The 8,901-nt window shown below is 38.7% G+C and overlaps 1 long non-coding RNA gene across 5 annotated transcripts in view; it reads right to left on the bottom strand.

Moving 5' to 3' along the window:
• Positions 1-3,094: 3,094 nt before the first annotated feature.
• LOC307170820 overlaps positions 3,095-8,901 on the bottom strand; it is an 8,109-nt gene continuing 2,302 nt past the window's right edge. Inside the window, exons 2-7 of one of the 5 annotated variants that reach the window (XR_013823449.1) lie at positions 8,854-8,901; positions 5,799-6,032; positions 5,073-5,211; positions 4,257-4,308; positions 3,539-4,094; positions 3,095-3,381 (exon numbers count right to left, since the gene is read on the bottom strand). The exon at positions 8,854-8,901 is cut by the window's right edge and continues 115 nt beyond it. This is a non-coding gene — a long non-coding RNA (uncharacterized lncRNA). The remainder of the gene's footprint in view (positions 3,382-3,538; positions 4,095-4,256; positions 4,309-5,072; positions 5,212-5,798; positions 6,033-8,853) is intronic. The other 4 variants (XR_013823451.1, XR_013823450.1, XR_013823452.1 and 1 more) reach the window with 4 other exon arrangements.

The raw sequence follows: 8,901 nt of genomic DNA, 5'->3' as shown, positions 1-8,901 counted from the left end.
AACCTTTAGAAAGTCAGTCTTCATGTACTTCATGACACTTCAGCTTGTGATTCTTATTAAGTGGGGTCATGTTTCAGGATTCTTGAAGTCTCTGAGAACCTTAAACCTGACACCTTGTATTTCTGGAGCACGGGTGTCCAAAGTCCGGCCCGCAGCTCGTCTATTAAAGGTGCTCTAAGCGATGTCACACGTTTTTTAGGCCAAATTTTTTTTTGTCACATCCAGCAAACATCTCACTATCCGCTAGCTGCCTGTCCCCTGAACACACTGTAAAAAAACGCAGTCTCTGTAGACAGCCCAGGCTCCACAAACGGCAACAAAAACAAACTGGCCCAGCCTGGACCACGAAACATAACAAACAGTGTTCCAGCCAATAACCGACAAGAATGATTTGGGGGTGGGGGTTGGGGGGTTAGTGCGCATGCACATGAAGGGGTGTGTGTGGGGAGTGGAGGAGAGAGAAGCATGAAGAGGGAAGTTAGCTAGAGGAGAGATGTCCTAGACAATGACAACGACTAACGTTAGAATTATATTCTCTTGAATTTTGATATGGCCGACACACGACCAAAGAGACGACGTTTCGATGAACAAATAACAAAGAAGAGGGCAAAAGGAGAAGGAACGTGAAGTCCCGAATTTACATCGGAAAAGCATTCAAAGGAGGGTAAATCCAGTTTGTTTTTTCTAAATGGTTCATGACTGTTTCAGGAAGCACGGGAGGGAGGGAGGGAGGGAGGGGACGGGATTATGAGGAGGGAGGGTCGAGCTAGCCTCCATTTTGTTTGACAATAATTCGAACGTCAACAAGAAGTGACTTCACCCAACATCGCTTAGAGCAGCTTTAAAATGCATTACATGTGGCCCGCCACGTAAGGCAAGTTGGTCTACAGACCAAGAGTGAAAGTCATCAAACCAGTTCTGAAGCAGGTACAGGTATGGCCGGAGGGGGCTTCCTCTGCACTTCAACACTGCTTTGAAACAACTGACTGGAAAATGTTTAAGCAGGCAGCTACATATAATGATCACACAGACATTGAGGAGTATACAGATACGGTCACTTCTTACATCAGTAAGTGTATTGATGATGTGACATACACAAAAACCATCATCACTCGGTCAAATAAGAAGCCATGGTTGAAAGGGGATATCCATCGACTGTTGGGGGCTAGAAACAAAGCTTTCAGGGCTGGAGATGAAACTGGCCTGAGAACAGCGAGAGCTGACCTGTCCCGTGGCATCAGGAAAGCAAAACAGAAATATACAAACAAGATAACTCACCATTTCAAAGATAGCAGAGATACACGGAGCCTGTGGCGGGGCATTCAGACCATTACAGACTACAAACCCACTCCACAGACCTGCGATAATAACATCTCTCTGCTAAATAACCTTAACAGGTTCTTTGCAAGGTTTGAAGCACAAAACAACACACGGCCACAGAAGATCCCACCTTCTCCTGACGACCAGGTTCTGTGTCTGTCTGCCGCCAGCGTGAAGAGAACACTCTCCACTATTAACACTCGCAAGGCAGCGGGGCCAGATAACATCCCGGGTCATGTGCTGAAGGATTGTGCAGAGGAATTGAAGGATGTCTTTAGGGATATCTTTAACACTTCTCTGAGACAGGCTGTTATTCCATCATGCTTCAAGACCACCACCATCATACCTGTGCCAAAGAAACCTATTCCATCTTGCTTTAATGACTATCGTCCTGTGGCACTGACTTCAATCATTATGAAGTGTTTTGAACGGTTAGTCATGTCACACATAAAATCCATCCTCCCACCTACCCTGGACCCTTTCCAGTTTGCATATAGAGCTAAACGCTCCACAGAGGATGCAATTTGCTCTGCTCTCCACCCTGCCCTTACTCACCTGGACTCAAAAGATTCATATGTGAGAATGCTGTTCTTAGACTTTAGTTCAGCGTTCAATACCATAATTCCACAACAACTCATTCATAAATTAGACCAGTTGGGGTTCAACAACTCGCTATGTAACTGGCTGTTGGACTTCCTGAGTGAGAGGCCACAAGTAGTACGAGTTGGCAACAACACCTCGAGCAGAATCATACTGCGCACAGGTGCCCCTCAAGGCTGTGTACTCAGTCCCCTGCTCTTCACCTTGCTGACTCATGACTGCACACCAACCTACAGCACAAATCACATGGTAAAGTTTGCGGATGACACAACACTGGTGGGACTCATCACCAAGGATGATGAGACCCACTACAGGAAGGAGGTTAGTATTCTGACCACGTGGTGCAGAGACAACAACCTGCTGCTGAATGTCAGCAAGACCAAGGAAATTGTGGTCGATTTCCGGAGAGGCCACACTCAGCACCTACCACTGACCATCAACGGGGCTGCTGTAGAGAGAGTGAGTAGCACAAAATTCTTGGGGGTGCACATCAGTGAAGACCTCTCTTGGAATACTAACACTGTATCACTGGTGAAGAAGTCCCAGCAGCGCCTCTACTTTCTCCGCAAGCTTAAACGAGCGAGAGCCCCCTCGCCCATCATGTGCACATTCTACCGAGGCACCATTGAGAGTATCATAACCAGTTGTATTGCTGCATGGGGCGGAAGCTGCACCAACTACAACAGGAACTCACTGCAGCGCATAATAAACACAGCTGAAAGGATCATTGGTGCCTCCCTTCCCTCTCTGCAGGACATGTACAATCTTCGCCTTACTCGCAAAGCGAGCATGATTGTGGGCGATATCAGCCATCCAGCGCACAGGTTTTTCAGCCTCCTGCCCTCTGGGAGAAGATATCGGAGCCTCCGTGCTCGTTCCACTAGACTCATGAACAGTTTTATTCACCAGGCTGTTAGGCGGCTGAACTCTCTCCCCTCTCTTTTACACCCACCTCCATAATCTTTATTTATCTATACTCTATATTATAGGTCATTCTACATATTGCATCTCATATAAAATTTTAAAACCTGGTTTGCTGCTAATTCTTGTATATAGAAATATTTTACTATATTTCTAGAAATACAGGAAGTTTTTCTTTCTGTTGTATTGGTTTTTAAGTATTTTGCTTTTTCTTAAAAATTGTGTGTATTGTATTTATTTCTATTTATATTTTACCATGGGTTGAATAGTGAGAAACACAATTTCGATTTCTTTGTATGTCTGGTATATCTGAAGAAATTGACAATAAAGTTGACCTTGACCTTGAAGTTTATTTATATAGCACATTTATTAACTTTCTTTTGCAGTTAATATCTTCTCTTTTCGTCCCAATGAGAATTTCTTGTCCACTGGTCACGCCTTAATTTTGCCTTTTTTAATCTAGTATTGCATCCTTCTCATGGGCGTTCAATAATTTTTGACTTTTCAGTGTGAGTTCAATCTCTTTTTGGTCCATTTTACCTGTAAAAGAAAACCTGCTTAATAATTATGCACATTTGAATATAAGGTCTTTTTCAGTTCCAGCCCTCGTTAACAATTATATCACTTATATATAATAGTAGTTATTGAGATTAATGTAGTTTGGGGAAAAAAAACAAGAAAAAAAGTATTAGCCTACCTGCAGGGGTGACAGTGGTCAGAATATCATCGATATTGATCTTGACTATATTTCTTCATAACGAAAGTTATATGGCAAGTCAACTGATCGTCTATAGAGAAATAAAGAAATAATCTCAAGACATAAGCATCTTTGTGCATTAACATAAATCATATATAATTTACACTTTAATTTAAAACTTACATTTTTACTTTAAAACAATCTAGATGATCTGGACAATCAATGAATGTTAAATGTGTGATTTAAAAAAGATAGTGTGAAATTTAATGTAACGATTCAAAAACTGTAATTTAATAATAAAATCTTACGCAGTCTTTCTCTCTTCAGGGGTGGATGAACTTCGTTTTCTTTTAGATGCTCTACCTGGAGGATTCTGATGATAATGTTAACATATATCCAGATTAATCAGAATAAGGCATAAAGATAATTTGTCATTTCCATCCTCACAAATAAAAGATCAACAGTTCCTTATCTTATTTAAGACATTTGACTTATTAATAACATGTACATTGCAATTTCTAGAATTCAGATGTTATCTTACCAAATAACAGAAAATCTGAAAAAAAAAATGAAAGGCTTTCAGCATTTTCAAAATCAATGGCATTTGATTTTTTTGTGGAACTGAACAGGGAGGACATCACATGACCGTCAAGTTCACAACTACTGTTTCTGTAAGTGCTTCAATCAACAGATCGTACAGTAAGAAACATCATCTCACCCTGCTGATTCCTGGAACACACGACTTCATTGCTTTAGGAAGAAAAGAAACCCTGTGAGAATCAAAGGTGGCCAAGCATGAGACAGGCTGAACCTGAGTGACCAAAGTCTAACCTTTAGAGCAAAGAGCATGGCGGGGCATGTTGTCACATTCACAGTGGAAATGAATAGCTATTTAACTAAATTTTAACAGTTGAATTATTATAAAACAAAATGTCAAATGTAACACGCAAACAAATTGGAATCAATAAATGGTATAAAATTAAAACAAGTAAAAGCATGTGACATCTTGACCCAGTTTAACATTTATAATGAGAGCAGCTTTTTATTATCCAGAATATATCATCCAATATGATTCTGAATTTTACATTGTATTCACAAAAACTATCCGTAAGTTTTCAAACTATTGGAAAAGCAAGCATTTTCTTATTTGGACTTGACCGTTTCTAAAATAGAAACTCTCCCCAAGTGAGAATATTGCTTTTCATGAACTGGCAGATTTGACGAGTGGAAAATAAAAAAAACACTGGTAACACTACAATAACGTCTCATTTGTCATCATTAGTTCATGCATTATCTAACATAAAGTAACAATGAGCAATATACTTTATAGCATTATATCAAACTGTTCATTGTAGTTCATAAAAATGTCAATTCATATTAGCTCACAAGTTAATTAATTAATGTTAAGAGATACTGTTACTTTTGATGATGAGATTAACATTGAGATTAATAAATGTTGTATTCTTCATTCTTAGTTCATGTAAACTGATGTAAACTAATGAAACCTTATTGTAAACAGTTACAAAAGACATACCTGAAAAGGCTTGTGGTTGCAGAATCAAACATGCAGCAAATGAATGATGCAAATTCCCAATAAAGTTGGTGTCTAAAAACCACTTCCTCAAAAACATTTACAGAAAGTGTTCAGCATGTGCCAACTTGACACTTTCCGCCTGCACGACAAGACAAAAACAAAAACACTAAGAATATTTTTATCTGAAAAACTGAACAATGTTGAATATAAGATTTATTTATTTACTTACTTCACTGCATTTTTAAGTACAATCAATTTGTTTAAATCAACTTGTTGTTTAAGTCATTTCAACTTAAATTACATTAAACTGACTTAAATCAATGAGTTGAATATCGTATAGCTTATACAAAAGTTGAAAATTGCTTAACTAGTTTTGATGAGTTAAAGCAATGTAAAAACATATATTGTCATAACTTATTGATCATATTTTTTTTTTTTTACAGTGTTAAATGAATGTGGATTAAATAATGCAGTTCTCAATTTTTGGTTGAATATGATTTCATATTCATCAAAGAATTGTTGTTGAACTGGTTTGTGACCGTATACAAGGTAGGCCGTTGTTCTTCAGTTATTGAATAATTATTGGATGGTCTGTTTAGTTTAAATGTTTAAAAGGTAAATTACTACAGATTTGTTCGATAGATACACAATCAAGTCATATGATAATACCAGATAATAACTTTAAATTGCGAGTCATTGTTTGCATCTGAGCATCTGTTCACTGACCTGTAAAAGATAGGATCTCACATTTATTGACCAACAATTATTAGGAAATCTGTTTGAACTCTGTGCAGTTCTCTCGGTTAATATCACTGTGATTGAATGATGGAGAGCTGATCTGTTTTCAGTTCCTCATCATTCAGAGACATTACCAGAACGTTTTTTTTAGTAACATGGTTTGTGTTTCCAGCCACAAGACTTGTGAAAGCATCAGGGTTGTCTGTGGTTTACGACAGCTCCCTTCGAAGACAGACAGAGACAACATTAGATGAGACAGTAATTCAGTAACAATAACACTAATATCCTGCAGAGGGCAGTGATGCTCTATTTCAGATCGACACACGATATTACCCAACTTTATTTTCTTCAAGTAACCGGCTGTGTTTCAATATCTGTGTGCAGTTTTTTCTTCTTCATGAAGTTGATTTTCTTTTAAGAATATTGGCAGTCCTCATTGACATTGACATTTCCATTCATGTCATAATCATTCAGATATTTTGAAAGCAGTCAAGCTCTACTCAATACAACTAACCATATTTCTGTCAGGGCACTATCGTAATTTTTTTTTTCTTCCGTCTGTTAGTTTGTCAAGAGATTTAAAGCACCGTTTTTGAAGAGTGCGCATGTGCGAACGTGCTCTACTACGAGCCTATGATTGAATCTGAAAATAAAGCAAAATAACTGAGAGAAATGAGAAATAGTCCTCATATGCCATGTTCGTAACTTATAGCAAAACATCTTGCATTAATTCGATGTCAAACAGATTAATTAAAGAAAGTTATTACTCCACCACCTGCATGACGTCATTAATCAACATGGTTGAACGACCAATTTGCCACAATACAGTTTCTGGAAACAGTCGTGACTAGATAGTATATTTCTTCAATGATGCATATAGCCTACTATGGTAGTGAAGCAGCGAGTTACGTCATTGTACGGGAAACACTCCCCTGGGCAATCAGATCAGCAATAACCCCCCTTAGGGTAAACCGAACAGAACCAACATGAAAGTATTGCAGATATCATTAATTCAAGATTTTTAAAGTACAGCATAATGCGAGAATTTATTCTGATTCAAGGGCACTCAGAAGGCCAACTCCTGAGTGAGGACAGGAGGAGCTGGGGAGGGAGGAGGGTAATTCGCTCCTGAGGAACGCAGTAGCTGCTGATAATGCTGAAGGAGCTTATACTGTATATAGGCGTCGTATTCCTATAGGTAGACGTGGATCAGCTGAGAGTCAGCTAATGCGAGCTTGACTAACGTGACCTGCCAGAACTGATGCTATGTTTAATTGTCAAGCACACAGAGAGACTATTATGTTTATTATTAGTGATGTACAGTCAAAAAAGTGTCTGCTAGATGATAAAAAATCATTCACTGGTTAGTTTACATTATGTCCTCATTTAGATTAGATTTAACTAGTGTGTGTGTGTGTGTGTGTGTGTGTGTGTGTGTGTGTGTGTGTGTGTGTGTGTCTGTATGTGTGTATATCTGTGTGTGTGTGTGTGTGTGTGTGTGTGTGTGTGTGTGTCTGTATGTGTGTATATCTGTGTGTGTGTGTGTCTGTGTGTGTGTGTGTGCGTGCGTGCTAGATGATAAAAAATCATTCACTGGTTAGTTTACAGTATGTCCTCATTTAGATTAGATTTAACTAATGTGTGTGTGTGTGTGTGTGCGTGCGTGTGTGTGTGTGTGTCTGTATGTGTGTATATCTGTGTGTGTGTGTGTGTGTGTGTGTGTGCGTGTGCGTGCTAGATGATAAAAAATCATTCACTGGTTAGTTTACAGTATGTCCTCATTTAAATTAGATTTAACTAATGTGTGTGTGTGTATGTGTGTGTCTGTCTGTATGTGTGTATTTCTGTGTGTGTGTGTGTGTGTGTGTGTGTATATCTGTGTGTGTGCGCTAGATGACAAAATGTCATTGACTGGTTAGTTTCATTTAGATTAGATTGTGTGTGTGTGTGTGTGTGTGTGTGTGTGTGTGTGTGTCTGTATGTGTGTATTTCTCTCTCTCTCTGTGTGTGTGTGTGTGTGTGTGTACGTGCTAGATGACAAAATGTCAATGACTGGTTAGTTTACAGTATGTCCTCATTTAGATTAGATTTAACTGGTGTGTGTGTGTGTGTGTGTGTGTGTGTGTGTGTGTGTGTGTGTGTCTGTATGTATGTATGTGTGTGTCTGTGTGTGTGTGTCTGTCTGTGTCTTTCTGTTTGTGTGTGTGTGTGTCTGTCTGTTTGTGTGTACTTAAAAGAGAGTAAAGTGAGGACATTTTGGCCATTTAAAGGCCTGTTTGAGAGTCAAGACCTGGTTTTAGTGATCAGGTTATAATTCGGTTAAGGGTCAGTTTAGGGTCAGGGGTTAGGTAAGGCAGTTAGTTGTGATGGGTATAGAGACTGCATTGTGTCAATGAATGTCCTCACAAAGATAGATGTACAAGAATTTGTGTGTGTGTGTGTGTGTCCTGTTCTGTTCAGTGTGGTCTGTGTAGTAATCTAATGAGCTCTAATCAGTATTATCTTACTGGCTCTAATTAGACACACACCTTTTTTACATCAATGCGTTTGCATATGAATGCATTTACTTTCAGATGCATATTTGTTTATTTTTTCTGCTTTTGTTTTATATTTGAGATAATATTTCTAAAACCCATTAACCCTGAACCTGCTTTTTTTCATTAATTAAAATGTATTTCTAGACATTTTATTTTATTTTATATATGCATTATATGAAATAAAAATATATGCATTTTTCTATCATTCTGGGTTCATTCGTTCCTCACAGTTTAGTCAAACCCTGAATCACACACACAGATGTTTGTCTCAGTCTGTCAGATCTCTGCTTGTCAGTCTGATCATTGTTTGCTAATGTTGGACTGTCTGGTGTTTCTCTGCAATTAGATTCTGTACACACACACGCACACGCGCGCACACACACACACACACACACACACGAGGAGTGTATGAGGAGCAGCCTGACAGAGACCCACGCTAATCTCAGCCGGCTGTGTGTTCGTCCACAGTTTAACTTTAGTTTATTTTAGTCAGAATCTTTACTAACATGTTCATGTTCAGTTCCTGCTTGACCAAACTCTTTAAAGTTGACTTG

The sequence above is a fragment of the Squalius cephalus genome (assembly GCF_949319135.1).
Source record: "Squalius cephalus genome assembly, chromosome: 14".
Taxonomy (NCBI): Eukaryota; Metazoa; Chordata; class Actinopteri; order Cypriniformes; family Leuciscidae; genus Squalius; species Squalius cephalus.
Note: the sequence above shows the minus strand (reverse complement) of the source record. Positions and strands in the feature narration are given on the sequence as shown.